This window comes from Idiotropiscis lumnitzeri, chromosome 2, assembly GCF_059441095.1.
Source record: "Idiotropiscis lumnitzeri isolate Australia: NSW breed Sydney's pygmy pipehorse chromosome 2, RoL_Ilum_1.0, whole genome shotgun sequence".
Lineage (NCBI taxonomy): Eukaryota > Metazoa > Chordata > Actinopteri > Syngnathiformes > Syngnathidae > Idiotropiscis > Idiotropiscis lumnitzeri.
In genome coordinates this window covers 20001315-20020694 of record NC_142392.1, presented here as the reverse complement: position 1 = coordinate 20020694, position 19380 = coordinate 20001315, and the positions used below count along the sequence as shown (strand labels likewise).

General features: G+C 41.2%; 1 protein-coding gene and 1 pseudogene across 2 annotated transcripts in view; both read right to left on the bottom strand.

Annotated features, from left to right (window-relative positions):
• The window catches only part of LOC148341913 (uncharacterized), an 87928-nt gene that overhangs the window by 42849 nt on the left and 25699 nt on the right, over window positions 1-19380 (bottom strand). The window lies entirely within an intron of this gene.
• LOC148341914 (uncharacterized) lies at window positions 6199-15872 on the bottom strand (annotated as a pseudogene). Its single transcript, XR_015842335.1, has 2 exons — window positions 15459-15872; window positions 6199-7513 (listed from the first exon to the last, which is right to left on the bottom strand). The product of XR_015842335.1 is annotated as an uncharacterized LOC148341914 (transcript).

Here is a 19380-nt window from a genome sequence, read left to right as displayed (position 1 = left end):
ACCGTGTTCATAGGGACGCGCATCTGTCAACAGGATGGACGCTCAAAACAAGCATCGAGTTATTGGCGCATTACTTTGCGTTAAATATCCACAAGATGGAAGACGTCACTGTTGATGCGCACTCAGAGGTGCAGCGCTATATGTCAGCAGGACACGTTGCACGTACGGAAGACCCGCTCTTATACTGGAAGCCCAGGGAGGCAACGTTTCCTCACCTATTTATAGTAGCCACACAGGCGTTGTGCACACCGGCCTCTTCAGTGCCTTGTGAGAGGATCTTCTCAAAGGCGGGGGAAATTGCCTCAAAAAAAGAAATAGACTGAATAACAAAACGCTGGAGAAACTAATTTTTTAATAAAAATCTTTAATTACAATGAGTCCATTGTCATTCACAACACTTTTACTTGGGCATTCAGACAGATGTTCACTTAATTTATCAACTGCGTCTCAAATATCAAAGATTTTTTTTATGAAATTGCATGTATGTAAAATAATGTGAAAGGAAATGCCTAATCAGAATGAGAAATCCCTTTGTCATTGTGCTCAAGTGTGCAACGAGATTCGAGAGCTCCCCTCTCCAGTGCAATACAACAATAATTCAGTTAAATATATAAATTAGATAAATATGAAAATAAATAGTGCGATGGAATGTAATACGAAATAGGATATATAAAAACACATCACGTCGCTAATCAATGGAATTGGATAAAATTAGTTTGACAGATCAGTGTCAGATGACCCTGTCAAATGTTTCCTGCAAGTCCACCAGGTGTCAGTATTCAGCAACACAGTGTCAACACAGTGTCAATACATTGTGTCACTGTGTCGAAACGATACAGGATGCCTCATCTACCCATCACTACACGCAGGTAACGTGACGCTGCTGGCTTGTGTCTCTTTATTTATTGACTTGCATTCTCGTCTTTGTGCGTACACACTTGTTCGTCTGGTAACCAAAACACACATCAGGCAATACTGCCAACTAGTGGCCAATGATATAACTGCTATCATTACATCTCCCTTTCAAACGTTAAACAATGCCTGTGCCTTTTTTTCATTATTATTATTTATTATTATTATTTTGATAATTTTGTTTTGTTATCAATTATTTTCACTTCTTATCAATATCCACACATTTTTATGCCAACAAGCAGCTCTACAACCGTTTTCGCAACAAAAACACAACATTAAACATTTTCAATCAGCCTGTCCGGTTGTCGTCTAACTCTTGTTGATCTTCGAAGAGGTTCAGTAATCCCAGAAATTGCTGGTGGTTGAGGTCTGTGCTCCTTCGATGTATCCGCCTGCTTTGCAGCCTCAGCCGCATCAGAAGATTTCTTACAGTTCCCGGGAACCTTCAGAAGACTCCTCCTGTTCCTCCTCACTCTTTGTCCATGCTTTGTTTCCACAATGTAAGATCTCGGTCCGGCTTCGATCAGGACAGTCACTTTTCTGTCCCAACAATTAGGTCCATCGATCCTTACAGTGTCTTTCTCAGAAAGAGGTTCCAGATGTTTTGGAGCTCTGTCATATGCAATTTTCTGTTTGAGTTTGAGCATTCTCTTATTTTCAATCCAAATGTTGTTGTCATGTCCTTGTGGTATTTGTGGAAGCGTGGTGCGAAGCTTACGGCACATGAGTAGGTCAGCAGGCGAAGCTCCCCACTCCAGAGGTGCAGCTCTGTAACGCAATAGGGCAAGGTAAAGATCAGATGCATCATCCTTGGCCTTCCTTAGCAGTCTCTTGATGATTTGCACTCCCTTCTCAGCCTGGCCATTTGCCTGTGGGTATAAAGGGCTTGAAGTGAATCCATATTGCTTTGCAAACTGTTGAAATTCTCCACAGTCAAATTGCGGACCTTTGTCACTCACAACACACTGCGGAATTCCGTGTCTTGCAAAGAACCCTTTCATGTGCACAATAATGGACTGTGCAGTGGTGCTGGTGAGTTGGGCAATCTCAGGATAGTTAGAGTAATAGTCAATGTTATTAACACAAACTTGTACGTACCCACGATGCTACCAAAGGCAAAAGATGTATGCAGATTGTGCTCGATTGGACTTCATTATCATCACATTTCTCTCTTATTGGTGATCTATTATTATACTTCTTGCTTCCGCGTCATCCGATTTGATGACGTCATTTCCGGTTACGAACTACGCTGCTTCATAACGAAACTAAAGTTGCGTTGTACAAAAAACATTTAGAAAAATATTTAACGTTACACTTCACAGTAATTTGAATGCAATAACAGGATTTAAATGAACTACAAATTGAAAACAGAAAAGCAATACTTTTCTAGCCACTCAAAAGGTAAACAATTTGCACGCTAGTATTATGCAAAAACATTAACAGTAGGGACCCATATTGCTATTATTAAGGTTATTTCGTTAGAGCAGGGGTGTCAAACTCATTTTTGTGGACGGGCCACATTGTAGTTGTGGTTTCCCTCAGAGGGCCGGTATGACTGTGAACCCATATAAATTGAATGGAAAGCCAGTTTTGAAATCAGAAGCTCGTAAGTAATTGTTCAACAATTTTTCCATTTATTTTAAAAGGGGAGGACTGCTAACAAATAAATGGCAATATCTCATATCTCAGTGTTGTTAAAAGTGAAGAAAATATGATAGAAACAGGAAGTTGATGCAGATGATTTGCCCTTTGCGGGCCACATAAAATGAGGTTGCGGGCCAGATCTGGCCCCCGGGCCTTGAGTTTGACATGTGTGTTCAAGTGAATTGTATGTACCTTGTTGCTTTTCATGTGCAGAATGTCATCGTGAGGGACATCTCTTGACCGCAAGAAACGTTTCCAGTCCCCCTCTAAGATTATTGCCGCATCTGACGTACTGTCGTCTCTCGAGCAGCCGCGCATCAGAGGCTAGGCAAGCCAAACTGACCCGGAAGTACATAAACACGTATTGGAAAAATAAATAAACGAACATTCACTCAAAAAAAAACAACTTTGCATTTGCGAGGGAACGCAATCTTTGCAAGGGAAAGCAAAGATTTGTTGTTGTTGTTTTTTCTTCCATGTCCCCTAAGGGGCTCCGGAATTTCCGAACGCCGTCAGAGGAAAAGGAGAAATAAAAAAGGAAAATCTGGATATTAGTCTGAATCGTGGCCTTTTTGATGGACTACACTCCTGCCATTCCAAAAACCCTCAAGGACGAGAACAGATGTGGACTCCCCTTATGTTGCTCCTCGGCGCCATCTCGTCTAAACCGGGACCCATTCCTGTATATCCATCCCTTGATAAGTCGGGGACCCCTGTCGAAATCCCTGACCTGACATAAACTATGTTGAGGCCCACTGCAGTTCAGAATCGTAACTCATTGTAGTGGCGGCTCAACGCAAGATTATACATTCACCAGAGCAACAGTTGCGCTATGTTAGAAGTAGAAATTAAGAATTATTCCCGTCCATAAATTACAATGTATGGAAATACAAACATAAAATGTTGTTGGGTTTCTCACCTGTTTCACATTCTTCACTTTGCCAGCTTTCTTGTTTGTCACTTTTTCCTGTTTGCTTGTGTTTTGGGTTGCGATTTTTGATTGGCTCTCTTCATCGTTGAGGTCAGCGTCGATCTGGAGGAACTCGTAATGTGTGCAAAAATATACTTTATTTCTAAAGCGCATTTCACGTATATGAGTTTAAACTTGAATTGCTGTCTGTTTTGTTTTTTCAGCGTTGCCCGTTTACATTAAGTACACTAAAGTCCATCAAAGGCTATTAATTACATAAATCCTACAATAAAGCATAACTTTAACTCTATTCATGAAAGTAAAGTTTAATTTAGGCTATTAAGTAACGCAGTGGTGGGCCTTCAATGCCTTCTCTGTTGGCCGAACATAATCAATAAAAAAAAAAAAATCGTAATCGTCGCATTGATGTCATATTATAGCTGAGCGTTGTATTTTTAGGTGAGAGTTTTGAATCCAATCGGAATTCCGCTCGCTCGTCTTGCCGGGCAGGTTTCACAATAGCAGGGGCACGCATTATGCGTTCCGAGGCCTTAAGATGCAATTGTGCGAGCATCTCTTCTGTCAAAGTCAATGAGCTTTCATATTTGTTCGACAGTTGCGAAAGCCAATCAGATCACGAGTTGGTTACAGTGAGCCTTCTCGCTGGCCTTACGCTGAGGGTGATGAACGCGTTTTGTGATTGGATACTCACTCGTGAGGGGGCAGCACGATGCAGAATCCACACACCCAAAAGTCGTAATTGGCGGCCGTTCGAAAATCTAAAATATATTCTTGCTTTTTTTAAACCACAATGGCCGAAGGAGGGAAAAGTGTGATTTTTATTGCAGATCCACTTGCAAGGACATTTTCAAGTCGGACCTTTCAAGAGAAGCTATATCGTCCAACACTTATTCAGTGGTGCGTAAGTGTGTTTCTGGATATTATTTGTCCAGCCGTGGTGTCATAAATGATGGTATTTTGATGTGGATTCATTCAAGTAGGACAAAGAAGGACTTCACTGAAGGCACAGGTGTGAAATGCACAGAAGTAACTTAACAAGTAAAAGTAAAAAAATTATGATTGCTTAAGAATGTGCAAGAAAGAACTCAATGTGATTGAAATGTTGTACTTAGGTATTTATTTCTTTGTTCTTTATTCATTCAATTCTATACTTATTTCAATATTTGAGTATTATTTTTCTTTCAATATGTCGTATATTTTGTCTTTGAAGTGTGGGTCCTTGCTACCTTCCGGAGAGGCAGCCGAGCCAGGCTGGATTGGTGATGGAAAAGAACTGGTTCGAAAAAGATTTTATTCTCGTCACATGCTGATGTCAAAAGAAGTCTCCCCAAAAACGTGTGCGTGTGTGCGCTCCGGCATGTGCAGCCCCCTCTCAGACATTCCCTTCTTCTACGGAATGCCCAAATAGGACATGAATATCTAATTTTCCCTTGTTGCATATGCATTCCCATCCCGCTAGTCTTCGGGATTTCCCTCCAAAAGTCCCCCAGAGGGAGAGCAGATGCGTCTCCCCGTTGATACGACCAGTCTACTAGTGACCAACTTAAATTACTCTCATACCCTGGAAGGTCACTGACCGGGCGAGAGAATTCCCCCCACCATAAACAATGCTCAGGCCTATTTTCTCTCAGGGCAGTATCTGGTTACATCGGAACTTCAGAACCAAGACTGGTCACTTCTGTGAGCTCCAGTCCCTTCATAGTTTCATAAAGAGAATTACTTCCCATATCTATAGGCCATTTAAAAATATACGACTTTTTTTTAATTCATTTCAATGTATATTTAAGCTTGCTTATGTAATACTACAATATTTATTCAATTATTTTAATGTGAAATTATATAAATATTAATTTAAACCTTTTTATTTCACACTTGAATATTTCTTAACTTATTTGTTCATTTGAATATGTGTGCAATTTAAATCATTCCATCCCTCCAGCCATTTTCTGCTGCTCATCCAGGGTCGGGTTATTGAATTAATTTAATACTGAAGTATTTTTTATATTTCAATATTTATTTCAAGATTAACTCTTCTCAATGTGTTCAATATTTATAAAATGTTTCTATATTTCTTATTAATTGCATTAAGTCTGAATGTCGTTGCTAATTTTACATTTCAATATTTCCAGATTTCATTATATAAGCAATTGTAAAGTATAAAAAATATAATATAGCATGAAAAAAGTATTTTGTATATTTGACAAAATTATTGTTTTTCCGAAGTGAGATTCTGCTTCGCAACAAACCCCAAACGCTTGATAGAGCTCAACCTAGAAAGAGAAACAGAGACTATTTGCGTTTCTCTTTCTGGTTCTTTTTAGAGTTCAACTTCTAGTTCAGTTTTTCACCTTTTCACAGCGTAATGAAAGCCAGTTGAGCAAGTGGAACAAGTGATTTCATTGATGATTGTGGAAGGATTTCATAAGCACGGTTTCTTCTCACACCTTTTCCATTAAGTACGATTAAAAAGACAACTGAAAGGCATAATGTTAACAAATGTTATTCAGGCAAAGGCAATTAATTTTATTTACATGTTTGATGTAAACACCAAAACAAATCATCACTCAGACATGATGCTTATTCTGACACTAATCACATTGACTTTGTGTCAATAAAAGAGCTTTGCAAAATTCAATTTCATCATATTTTATTCAAAATCACATTTACATCTGACCACAAAGAGTCGGTTCTTTCATTTTTTTTTCTTTTTTTAATCTTCAAGGATCGCTGCAATTCTCGCCAGCACAATCGTGTCTCTCAGCACTACGTTTAGTGAAGAATTTTTTAGCACAAACACTGCAACTGAATGGCTTTTCAGCACTGTGTGTTATTGTGTGGCTTGTTAAATTTGCCTTTAGAGAGAAACTCTTGCCGCAAACCGAGCAGGAAAAAGGTTTTTCTCCACTGTGTGTTCTTGTGTGTTCTGTTAAATATGTCTTTTTCGAGAAGCATTTTCCACAAACAGAGCAGGAAAAAGGTTTTTCTCCACTGTGTGTTCTGTTAAATATGTCTTTTTCGAGAAGCATTTTCCACAAACAGAACAGGAAAAAGGTTTTTCTCCACTGTGTGTTCTTGTGTGGATTGTTAAATGCGACTTACGCAGGAAACTTTTGCCACAAACCGAGCAAGAAAAAGGTTTTTCACCACTGTGTGTTCTTGTGTGGCTTGTAAAATTAGACTTGGCAGAGAAACTCTTGCCACAAACTGAGCATGAAAAAGGTTTTTCTCCACTGTGTGTTCTTGTGTCTTGTGTTAAAGCTCCCTTTTCAGAGAATCCTTTGCCACAAACTGAGCAGGAAAAAGGTTTTTCTCCACTGTGTGTTCTTGCGTGCCTTGTGAAATGAGAATTATGGGAGAAGCTTTTACCACAAACTGAGCAAGAAAAAGGTTTTTCTGCAGTGTGTGTTCTTGTATGTTCTGTTAATCGTGACTTTAGAGAAAAGCTTTTCCCACAAACCAAGCAGGAAAATGGTTTTTCTCCAGTGTGTGTTCTTGTGTGGCTTGTTAAACCTTCCTTTTGAGAGAAGCATTTTCCACAAACTGAGCAAGAAAAAGGTTTTTCTCCACTATGTATTGTTGTGTGTTTTATTAAATGTGACTTACCAGAAAATCTCTTGCCACAAACTAAGCAGAAAAAAGGTTTTTCTCCACCGTGTGTTCTTGTGTGCGGTTTTAAAGACAGCTTTGAAGTTAATGAGTCAGTGTGACATGCCCTTTCACCTTTGGCTTGCCCACCATCATCATCATCATCATCATCAGGAGAGTGTGATAATGTGTCCTCATTATGTGCTTGTGATGGCCCCCAGTGGTCTTCATCACCTTCTGTTGTCACGTGATGACTTGAGCTGCTGCTTGGAGGCTCCGCCCCTCTGTTGTCCTCACTCTCATCCTTGTTTTCATCGTCAGTCTTTATAGGGACAACGTTCACTGGTGACTTGTTGATCTCCTCCTCCTCCTCCTCCTCCTTTTTGATGTGAGTCAAGTCTGGCTCCTCTTTCACAGAACAGAGATCGTTTTCACAGACGTCTGCAGGACACAAAAAGACAAACACATTTGGTTTGGTCAAGTCAAAGCTCATGCGGCGACTTTGTCTTATATTGTTTCTACCGTGCTACCTTGACTTGTGCCTGCCGCACACGGAGCAATGCGTGCGACCCCAACTTGGACCGGACCATGGGGGCATTTCACAAAATTACGTCCTACAATGTAAACCTCCCTTTAGCAGCACAACTGTGATAAACGAGCATTTAAAACGGAAGCACGTTGCGGCTGATGCCCAATTTCATTTCTGACATAGTCACAGACGTTTCTGGAAGCGAGCTGAAGTTAGCACACACCGGCTATTGTGTGCGTCTGATGGAACACCTGTTGTGGGACCCTAACTTATTAATGGGGGCCACTGGGGGCCATCGCAACATAATGTCATTGATAGAATAGGAATCCTTCAAGTGAAATATGTTTACAAGTATTTTTTTTTGCATTTAGAGAAAGCTTCATCGTGGGTACTTTTTGCTTTCATGATAACCTGCATCCCTAAAAGAATTAAAGGGGCCCTGGAATCAGAGTCCCTATTTATTGTATGATTTACGTTTGGGGTTTTTTTTTACCCAAAATGACATTTATCCTGCGAGTAAGTTCCGACATTACCCTTTTATTTTTATAAAATTTCTGTTTCTAAATAAATTTTAAAACAAAATTACGTTTGAAGAGTAAAAGTTCTTACACATAAATTAAGCAACAACACTTTCACTCTGACTTTCATGTTGACATATTTGAATAATGACTGTATATTTTAAAGTTATCCAATATGTATTAAAATTAGACACACCATAATATTTTAAGAGTTCACTGAATTATTTTGTACCTGCAATGATGCAAAACAGCCATAGCGTGTCAGTAATGAGTAACAAAGTAACACAACACCTCCCATTGTTCCGTCATCATTGTCATTTGCAAAAATCACCAGGAACTATGAGATGCAGTCGAGATGCAAACCACCTGGGCCACAGGAACTTTATTACCAGGAACTAAATGTTCCTCGGCTTGTAGTTGGAAAAGGGGGTTGTGACGCTCTCCCTTTTTAAGCCCATAGTAAGCCAAAGAGCAGGTCAGTGACTTCCAGCTTGACCGGGATCCATGTTGCGACTCGACCACAAGTCGGATGTGGATGCAAAATGCTTGACATGTCTCCGCTCCCGTCCCGATGTTGTCCATATCGGAAGTGCTGTTTGCGGCAAATATTTTCGTACCTCTTGTCGGCTGCTTTCATGAGGCGTTTAAATCCTGTCCGCTCCATTGTAACTAGAGGAGCTCTATCTTTCGCTATGTGCTCGGCTATCGCGTCCACCTCTGAGACGTTCTCTCGTATGGTGTCGCCTCCGTTATGGGCTGTTGTTACTTGTCCAACCTTGCTCCTCACTTTGAACTTTTAGCACAAGCTCCAAGTCAACAGCATGGTTGTGTTGTGGGTGGTGAAAAAGAAAAGGTTGGACGCGCTGTTTCAGGTGCTTACGATGCACTTTGTAGTTCATGTTTTTTTGCTTAAACATCGTCTTCATGGAACCCAAAACATTTCCAAACGACAGATGTCCACTTTATTTTCGGGACAAGCGCGACAGGAACAATTTCAACTAACGTTACTTCGTCCGCAGCCGTGTCAGCCGCTTCAGGATTTGAATCGCCAGCTACGAACTCGTCTTGTTTACATTCTTGTTCACAAGGGAGGAGTCACGTGACTACACGCGCTGTAGCCGTCTTAAAGGGGCATGAGCATCGCCGCTGACAGAAAAGACTTCTTTTTCTTTTTTTTTTTTAGACACCGAATTTACCGACATGGGCAAAATTATGTCGGTCATTCTAATAAATTTCGGTAACGGTAAATTTTCGGTTTATCGCCCAGCCCTAACACATAGTATTTTCATGACCCACACTCTCATTCAGAACAAACAGATTCAGTCTGCTCAGGTCAAACTGATGACACCCCAGATAGCACTTCATGGACAAATACAATAAAACACATTCTCCACATAGGCCATAGAAGATACAAACATATCAAGTTGGGGGAGGACGTCACAGGGATGCTATCTCTAATCTCGTTGCACACTTGAGTACAATGACAATAAAGGGATTTCTAATTTCTAATCAAGAAGACCCAAAAATATAATCTGATCTGGGAAAACATACACCACACTTTCGGCGCGACAGGACGTCACTTTCGGCGCGACATCTTTTCCTCCGCTTTTATCCACCGGGCGAGTAAACGCAACTATGGTTTCGTGCACCACCACATGCAACACTTGCACCTTTCTCATGGAAAGACTCTCCCTGCTAGAGGGACGTGTCCGCCAGCTAGAGCAGAGTAATGTGGTAAGCGTAAACGTGGCGGACACGACTGTTAGCACGGGTTGTAGCCAACCTGCTAGTCTGGTTAGCATTGGCCGTAAACGGCTTGCTAATCGCGGTGAGCCTGTTAAGACACATAGCAGTTCCATTCCACCTCGGTCTCATGGCTCCCGCACCTTAGTGATAGGTGACTCCATTACCCGCAACATTAAGCTTGAAAATCCAGCCACAGTAATGTGTATTCCTGGGGCCAGAGCACCCGACATAGAAGCTAATCTTATGGAGCTAGCGCGCAAGACACCTATACACCAGCGCTGTGCAAACAACGCTAGCTATTCAGATATAGTGATACACGTTGGCTCCAATGACACTAGGATGAAGCAATCAGAGATCACAAAGAAAAACATAGCAAGGACTTGTGATCTCGCCAGAAAGATGAGTCGGCATCGAGTAATTGTCTCTGGCCCCTTGCCTGCGAGAGGCAATGATGAGAGGTTTAGTAGATTATTCTCGCTAAATAAGTGGCTGGCTAGTTTTTGTAGTGAGCACGGACTGCAGTTTATAGATAACTGGCCTTCTTTCTGGGGCCGACCCGACCTGCTGAGGATGGACGGCCTTCACCCTAACTGGGAAGGCGCCATCACTCTTTCTAGAAACATAGATTATTGTTTGAGCCTTCCATGACTATTCATATTAGAGCAGGTCGGGCTGCAGGCGAATAGTGAGCCTGTAAGGAAGGGTATGGAGTCTGTAAGGCTAGAGCTAACTAGCGCTATGCTAGACTTAGACAACACACATAGCTTTTCTTCTAGATTTGAGCGCTACACACCGCATACGCTGTTACATCTCATACTGATATAATTTCTACTGAGGTGGCAATACATGATGGGTTTAAGCATTCCTCCTCGGTCGGTTTTATTGACGACGAGCCGTTCTCTCAAAATAATAGCACTCGAAAGCTGGTAAATAACTATCGGATTCCGACCGTCAGAATTTCTCGCCGCGTTTATAGTCGCTCGAGGTACAATCCGGGACCTAGGCAAGGCAATCTCCTTAATATTATGACCAGGAGTCCTGTTGCGCGGAATAACTTAGATAGACCTATTTTACTGAAACTCGGTTTTTTAAATATTAGATCGCTTTCATCGAAAGCCTTGTTAGTTAATGACCTTATTAGAGACCATAATCTTAACATGATTGGTCTTTGCGAGACCTGGTTAAAACCGAATCAGTTTTTACCGCTAAATGAGGCTTCGCCTCCAAACTTCGTGAGCTCGCATGTTGCGCGCCCTCAAAAGAAAGGCGGGGGTGTAGCCCTCATTTCCGAATCTAACCTAAAACTTAGTCCTCGTTTTAGCAATTCCTTTAAAACATTTGAAGTTCTCATTATGCGATCCTCAGCCGAGCTGCCGTTTTATCTTGCCGTTCTTTATCGTCCACCTGGCTCTTACTCCGGCTTTTTAGATGAATTTTCTGAATTCGTAGCTGATTTAGTAACTCATGCGGATAATATACTTATCATGGGCGACTTCAACATTCATATGAATCTCCCGTCGGAACCACTTACCGTGGCGTTTCGGACAATCATTGATATGTTTGGTTTCACGCAAATAATAAATGAAGCAACGCATATAAATGGCAATACGCTAGATTTGGTATTAACCCGAGGCTTAGCATCTTCAAAAATAATTGTATTACCATATACCAGTGCTATATCTGACCATTACTTTATCAAATTTGAAGTCTTGGCTCACTGTCATCGTTCTGACCATAATCAAAATTATAGCAGCCGTAACATTAGCTCCTCAACCATCGTTGCGCTCTCTGAGCTACTCCCTTTAGCAACTGCTTCGTTTCCTAATTATATTGGTACGATTGATGATCTCACAAACAACTTTAATGTCGCTTTGTTAAATGCGCTTGACTCCGTCGCGCCTTTAAAAACTAAAACTCGTCCAAAGAGGCTTACTCCGTGGTTTACAGAGGAAACGCGCGTACTGAAACGATCTTGTAGGAAGCTTGAGCGCAAATGGCGTGCGACCAAACTTGAGGTCTTCCGTCAGGCATGGTGCGATAGTTTACTAATATACAAAGAAGCGCTTAATTTAGCCAAAACTAATTATTATTCTAGATTAATTGTCTTACATAAAAACAATCCTAAATATTTATTTGATACCGTAGCAATGCTAACGCAACAGCGACCAACCTCGGATAGCTCTTCCTATTCAGCTCACGATTTTATGCAATTTTTTACTCAGAAGATAGAATGTATTCGTGATGAGATTAAAGACACTGTTCTTAAAATTCCGTCGAATTCCGCGACAAATTGTGTTAATAGGGACATTAGGGCTGATAACTGTCCGATAACCTTATGTCAATTTAAAAAAATATCTCTTGAGAGCCTAACAAAATTGGTTAGTGCGGCAAAACCGACAACTTGTGTGCTCGATCCGCTTCCTGGCAAACTAAAGAACTGTTTACGACCCTAGGACCGTCTGTTTTAAATATAATTAATCTATCACTTACCACGGGTGTAGTACCAGCAGCTTTTAGGACCGCCGTTATCCGACCGTTACTTAAGCAACCAAACCTTGACCCAGAGAGTCTCATCAACTATAGGCCGGTTTCAAATCTTCCGTTTATTGCAAAAATTCTTGAAAAAGTCGTAGCGCAACAACTTAATGAATATATGACTGTTAATAATCAATTTGAACCTTTCCAATCGGGTTTTAGAGCCGACCACTCTACTGAGACGGCCCTTGCTAAAGTTACTAATGATCTTCTCATAGCTATGGACGCCGACACCTCATCAATATTACTCTTACTCGATCTTAGTGCCGCTTTTGATACCGTTGATCATAACATATTATTAAAACGCCTTGAAACGTGTGTTGGCATTTCAGGTTCAGCGCTTTCTTGGTTTAATTCGTATCTGTCGGAGAGGACGCACCGTGTAATTCATGGCAATACGACTTCGGATATTTGTAAGATCATATGTGGAGTTCCGCAGGGATCGGTACTTGGACCTCTATTGTTTAGCATCTATATGCTACCGCTTGGTGATATTATACGGAAATATAACATTAGTTTTCACTGTTACGCTGATGATACGCAATTATACATGCCGTTGGATATAACGAATCCCCGCGACTGCTATAAATTAGAGGCGTGCCTTGCCGAAATTAAACAATGGATGTCTTTCAATTTTTTGCGTCTTAACTCAGATAAAACCGAGATGCTCATCATTGGACCAGCGCGTCATCGGTACCTTTTCAAAGACACCACTCTGAATATCGATAAATGTAATATTATCCAAAAGGATTCAACAAAAAATCTCGGTGTTATATTTGACGCAACTATGTCTTTTCAAATGCACATTAAAAATATTACTCGAACTGCGTTTTTTCATCTGCGTAACATTGCTAAAATTCGCCCAATTCTATCAACGTGTGACGCGGAAATCTTAATCCATGCGTTTGTTACATCTCGCCTCGACTATTGTAACGCTTTGCTCTCGGGTCTCCCCATGTCGAGTATTAAAAGTCTGCAGTTAGTTCAAAATGCAGCAGCTAGACTCTTAACTAAGACGAGAAAGTTTGATCATATTACCCCGATATTAGCCAATTTGCATTGGCTTCCGGTCCACTTGAGATGTGATTTTAAAGTTCTGCTACTTACTTTTAAAATATTGCACGGCTTAGCACCTTCTTATCTCGTTGACCTCGTGGTACCATATGTTCCGTCCCGAAACCTTCGCTCACAAAATGCTGGTCTTTTAGTGATCCCGCGAGCCAAAAAGAAGTCCGCAGGTTCTAGAGCGTTCTCTATTCGGGCACCAATGCTTTGGAATGCACTTCCCTCAGATATTAGAGGCGCCACCTCAGTAGAAATGTTCAAAACACTATTAAAGACGCATTTATACTCTTGTGCATTTAGCTGAAATATTTGTTGGCCTGTTTACTGCCGCTTTTTTTTTCTTTTGTTTTCTTTTCTGCCCCCTTTTCCCCCGGCTGGGGGATTAGGTGACGGTGACCCACTAGGAAGTTTAAGGCATTGACCAACTGGGCATGCACCTGTTCCAGTGATGTCGTCTTCCTGCAGCGCGACATTTGATCAATTTATTTATATACTTTAGCATCTAATTTAATTATTTGTTGGCCTGTTTACTGCCGCTTCTTCTCTTTTCTGCCCCCTCCTTCCCCTGCTTGGGAATTAGGTGATGGGGACATGCTTTGAAGATTACGGCACTGACGAACCGGGAAGGGACCTGCTCTGCCGAAGTCGTCTTCATGCAGCGCCTTTTCTGATTTCCTTATAGTTCAGCACTTCATTGAACTACTTGTTGGCCTGTTTGCTATTTCTGTTCTTTCTTTTCTGTTCCCAATTCCCCGAATTAGGTGATGGCGATTCACTTGGAAGTGGCTGTACTGAATTTACACCAACTGACCGGTACAAGATCGAAGGCTCATCTTCGGATATGCTGCCATGGATATTACGGCCCTGGATGAGGACCCACTCCACTGAAGTCATCTTCCTGCAGCACTTCATTCAATTGACTCTTATATTATCTCATCTATCATTGCATAGCATCATTGTATGTGTCAAATGTTGCCCAGTTGGCATCCATTGCAGCCTGGTCATCCTGGAAGGGGGATTCCCCCATCTGTGGTCCCTTCTCAAGGTTTCTCACTTTTCCCCTAATGAGGTTTTGTGAGTTTTTCCTTGCCCTCCTGGGGGTTAAGATCGGGGATGTCGATTGTGGCTATGTAAAGCCCTTTGAGACTGTCTGTGATTAAGGGCTATACAAATAAAATTGACTTGACTTGACTGTACACTGACGAGATTACAGGGGAATGTGAGCAGGAGAGACGGAGAGACTGCCTGAGAGGGTCAGCCTTGGACGTGGACGGGGGAAGGAGCAAGGAGGACCGATTCAACCTACATGACCCTTGACATAAAAAGCCTCCTATAAAATGTCAGGCTGGGCTGAGATCAGCGCGCCATTTTTCGATAGTACTCGTCTTGAGTACAGTTTCTCGTCAGATTAAGACAAAGCCGCCCAGATATCTGTATTTGTACTATTTCCTGAATGCCAGAAATTGAAGAAACTAAATATTGGAACTCTATTCAGTTGTTGTTGAGTCTTTATTTGACCCTATTCTTCTTGAGTACAAAAAACGATCACGCATTGGAGTAAGTTTGGCTTTGAAGATTCATTTACGAAATGTTTCTCATTTTCTCGGTGGCTCAACTTCAACAGTGGATATAAACATACACTACATCTGTCAGCATAGTTTTGAAACTTGATGACATGACAAACTTAATTTCTTTAACAACATTTAAAAACCTGAATAAGTAAAATGTTAAATAATCAGTTCAAATTTTAAACTGGGAAAAAAAACACGGAGTTGACCCCCCACTAATGGTTATTCTTTGGCATTTATTTTCTGCACTGATTTCATTTGGCAAAAACAAATGTTCAGCAAACCGGCAAGTAAAAGGCAATATTTAAAAATAAAACGGCAATAACCGTGAACGATTTCCCCCAAAAACTTAATGTTGTGATGCATATTTCTAACGATAGAAAGTCGTTCTTTCCAAAGCAAATGAGAGTAAGACGTGTACAAACCTGCTTTGTGTAGCACAACACGAGGCTGGTTGTTAACTTCGCCCAGCAGTTGAAAATGTTGCTCGTTCTCTTCTTTTATTCCACAAAGTTCCACTTTGTACTTGGGTGTCGTTCTAGCACACATTTTCAAATGATAATTCCAAAAAATCCGCACTTGATCTCTGCTTGGCGATGAGTCATGTGCCTCTTTTCGTTAGCGGCTAGCAAGCTAACAAGCTAAGCTAACAAGCTAAGCTAACTACGCCGAAAAGCATCAACGCGCGAAGATGAGTTATCGGGACACAAAGACTTAATGAATTATGTCGTAGTCCTTTAGAGTAGCACTGGACATTCTGTGAGAAATTTACAGTCAGTTCCACACTAAATCAGAAGAATTTAGCGTTGGACTGTTTTTGTTCCGGTGTGGACGGGTCGGTGGATGTGGTCGAGGTCCTTCGGAAGCTGCGCGCTTGCTTATGACGTCATGCTTTAAGCACGTATTTTTCAAATATATTTCTTTGCCTCTGTGTATGTTTTTACCCCTGGCTGTTCTATTTCAATATATATTCTATATAATATTTTAATTCGGTTGATAAAAAAAATAAAATAAAAAATAACTAAAATAACGCCACATTGGCGCGTAAGATCTGACGTCACTTCCGCCTTTGCCTCGAGAAGCCGCTGCTACTCCAGCAGTGGGACTTTAAGTTTCTCCTCCCGAACTTGCAACAATGCTGTGTTTCACTCGGGCTGCGAGATTGTATGAATATAATGTCTGCAAATACTAGCAGTGCTTCTCAATTATTTCACGCCCGCCCCTACCAAGAAGAAAAAGATTCGCGCCCCCCCACCACCAATCTTTTTCTGTCTTTGTAGATTGATGTTAGATTGTCAATAAAATATCCCTTAACTAAGCTAAATTGCTAAGAAATATAATTTGGAGAATTATTATTGTGAGGATCTCGAAACTCAGTACTCTGTTGTGCAAATATTGATGAGATGATAAATATTTACTAATACGTTTTTTTTAAAATCTTTATTCACAGAAGCAAACCAAACACATTTATGAATACCGAAATCCATGCGATGCATCTAATTTGAAGTACTTAGCACCTGCCATGTCACTCAGGATTTTATCACGCTTGGGAATCTGATAATGTTCTCTTATATGAAAAAAATCAGTGCCTACCTTCTGCCAGGGAGTTGTGGGAAGGTCAGCTACTAATACGTACATAATATAGAAAACTCAAAAAGAAGAGCCAGGGGGATTTTAAACAAAAATTCTTTGTAAATAACATAAAGCAACAGCTTTAGTATGTTTACGATACGTTTTTTTAAAATAATTTTATGGTTACTATACGTTTTTTTTAATGGTTACTGTAATGTTCCGTCTTCTATCTTAAGAAGTCACGCAGGCAACGTGATGCTGCAAGCTTGTGTCTCTTTATTTACTGACTTGCATTCTCGTCTATGTGCAGACACACTTGTTCGTCTGGTAACCAAAACACACATCGGGCAATACTGCCAACTAGTGGCCAATGATATAACTGCTATCATTACATCTCCCTTTCAAACGTTAAACAATGCCTTTGCTTTTTTTTCATTATTATTATTTTTTATTAATATTATAATAATTTTGTTTTGTTATCAATTATTTTCACTTCTTATCAATATCCACACATTTTTATGACAACAAGCAGCTCTACAACAATTTTAGCAACAATCACACAACATTAAACATTTTCAATCAGCCTGTCCGGTTGTCGTCTAACTCTTGTTGATCTTCGAAGAGGTTCAGTCATCCCAGAAGTTGCTGGTGGTTGAGGTCTGTGCTCCTTCGATGTATCCACCTGCTTTGCAGCCTCAGCCGCATCAGAAGATTTCTTCCAGTCCTCGGGAACCTTCAGAAGACTCCTCCTGTTCCTCCTCACTCTTTGTCCATGCTTTGTTTCCACAATGTAAGATCTCGGTCCGGCTTCGATAAAGACAGTCACTTTTCTGTCCCAATGAGGTCCCTCGATCCTTACAGTGTCTTTCTCAGAAAGAGGTTCCAGATGTTTTGTAGCTCTGTCATATGCAATTTTCTGTTTGAGTTTGAGCATTCTCTTCTTTTCAAACCAAATGTTGTGGTCATGTTTTTGTGGTATTTGTGGAAGCGTAGTGCGAAGCTTACGGCACATGAGTAGGTCAGCAGGCGAAGCTCCCCACTCCAGAGGCGCAGCTCTGTAACTCAATAGGGCAAGGTAAGGATCAGACTTATCATCCTTGGCCTTCCTTAGCAGTCTCTTGATGATTTGCACTCCCTTCTCAGCCTGGCCATTTGCCTGTCGGTATAAAGGGCTTGAAGTGATGATGTGAGCCTCAGCCTCCTCCGCCGTAACGCAGTCCTTGATGTCACTGTTAGGGTGCGGCGCTCGGGATAACGCATCAGCAAGCACTATGTATTTTCCAGGCGTGTATATTAGCTCAAAATCATAGCGCTGCAATGTCATCATCATGCGTTGAATTCTGGGCGTCATGTCATTGAGATTTTTCTTCCTAATTGAAATCAGTGGCTTATGATCAGTCTCTGCTATGAACGTGGGCAGTCCATAAACATACGTGTGAAATTTGCCACATCCAAACACTAAACCCAGTGACTCCTTTTCTATCTGAGCATAGCGTTTTTCAGTCTCTGACATTGACCTGGATGCATAGGCTACAGGTTGCCATGTGTCTCTCGCCTTTTGCAGCAGTACGGCACCTAGCCCATCTTTCGACGCATCCGTGGAAATTTTGGTTGGTTTTGATGGATCAAAGTAGGCAAGGACTGGCTCAGCTGTCACAGTTCTCTTTAGATCTTGCCATTCTTTGTCATGTTTTGTCGTCCACTCAAAGGCGACGTTGTGATGCAGCAGCTCTCTAAGGGACTTTGTCCTCGACGAGAGGTTTGGAATGAACTTGCCCCGGAAGTTTATCATCCCCATTGCTCGCAGAAGTCCTTTTTTTTCGGTTGGAGCTGGCATGTCCAGTATTGCTTGCACTTTGGTCCCATCAGGCACCACTCCATCTGCTGTGAGCTTGTCTCCCAAGAATGTCAATTCTGTAACTCCAAACAGACATTTCTCTCGTTTTAGTTTAAGTCCATTCATTTTAACTCTTTGTAGCAGTTTCTCCAGTCTCTCATTGTGTTCTTGTTCTGAGTTCCCCCACACAACCAAATCATCAATATACACACGGGTTCTTTCCAGACCTTCTATGATTGACTCCATAGCTCTGTGAAAGATCTCAGGCGCAGACTTTATGCCAAATGGCAGTCTCAGAAAACAGAAACGCCCAAATGGTGTGTTGAAGGTGGTGTACCTGCTGCTTTCGGTGTCCAGCTTCAGCTGCCAAAATCCATGCGATGCATCTAATTTGCTGAAGTACTTAGCACCTGCCATGTCACTCAGGATTTCTTCACGCTTGGGAATCTGATAATGTTCGTTTTTAATGTTTTCATTCAGATCTTTGGGGTCGAGGCAAACACGTAACTCTGGGGAGTTCCTCTTTTTAACACACGTGATGGAATTTTCTTTCACTTTCTCTCTGACTCTTATTGGTGTCATTCTGTTCAGTTCCTTTTTTAATCTCTCTTTGAGAGGGGCTGGAACTCTTCTCGGGGCATGTACTACAAGTTAAGCATCTTCCTTGAGCTGTATTTTATAAGTGTAAGGTAGCGTCCCTTGTCCTTTGAAGACAGAAAAGTATTTGTTCACTTTACTCTTACTACCTTCACTCTGCAACACTTTGTTGTTCATATTGACATCCTTGCTGTTGATTTAGTAAATTATTTTTATCAATCCAAGCTCTTCAGATGTCTTGTCTCCAAGGATTGACTCCAGTCCACTTGACACAATTTTGAACGTTAACTTGTGTTGTCTTCCATTTGCTGTCACTTTTAGCCTTCAACATCCCTTTGTTT